The 732-nt window shown below is 38.4% G+C and overlaps 1 non-coding gene across 1 annotated transcript; it reads left to right on the forward strand.

Annotated features, from left to right (window-relative positions):
* The first annotated feature begins 244 nt into the window (after window positions 1–244).
* Window positions 245–351, forward strand: LOC113767260. The gene has a single exon (XR_003467975.1). It is a non-coding gene; the product is annotated as a small nucleolar RNA R71 (small nucleolar RNA).
* Window positions 352–732: the final 381 nt, after the last annotated feature.

The following is a 732-nucleotide window of genomic DNA, read 5'->3' on the forward strand; positions in this document are numbered from 1 at the left end:
CATCACGTTATTCATTTGGGCACTCAACATATTGAGAGTGTCCATTTCTATCATACCTGCGTGACGTCTTGTATTACCTCTCTCATTGGCCCATTGGTAGTTATTTGCTGCCATTTCTTCTATCAAATTATGAGCCTCTTGGGGTGATTTACCCATTAAAGCTCCACCTGCAGCTGCATCGATAATAGTTTTAGTAGAAAAAGCTAAACCATTATAGAAGGTTTGTATGATTAACCATTCCGGCAGTCCATGATGTGGACATTTCCGAAGCAAATCTCTAAACCTTTCCCATGCCTCATATAATGATTCTCCCTCCAATTGACTAAAACTAGTGATATCCATTCTAAGCTTAGCAGTCTTTCCTGGTGGAAAATACTTATTTAAGAATGCTCTTGATAAATCATCCCATCCGGTGAAAGTATTAGGAGCATGAGAGTGTAGCCAAAGTTTGGCCTTATCTCTCAATGAAAATGGAAACAATCTTAGCCTTATAGCATCATCACTAACTCCATTCATTTTAATTGTATCACAAATTTCCAAGAATGTAGCTAAGTGTGTATTAGGATCTTCTACTGCATTACCTCCAAATTGAGATTGTTGAACCATTTGAATAAGTGATGGTTTAATCTCAAAGTTGTTAGCATTTACCGAAGGCCTTGCTATGCTCGTTTGAGATCCTTGTGTTCCCGGTAGAGCAAAATCTCGTAGAACTCGCCTATTTGCTTCGTTTTC

This window comes from Coffea eugenioides, chromosome 3 (assembly GCF_003713205.1).
Source record: "Coffea eugenioides isolate CCC68of chromosome 3, Ceug_1.0, whole genome shotgun sequence".
In the NCBI taxonomy this organism is placed as follows: domain Eukaryota; kingdom Viridiplantae; phylum Streptophyta; class Magnoliopsida; order Gentianales; family Rubiaceae; genus Coffea; species Coffea eugenioides.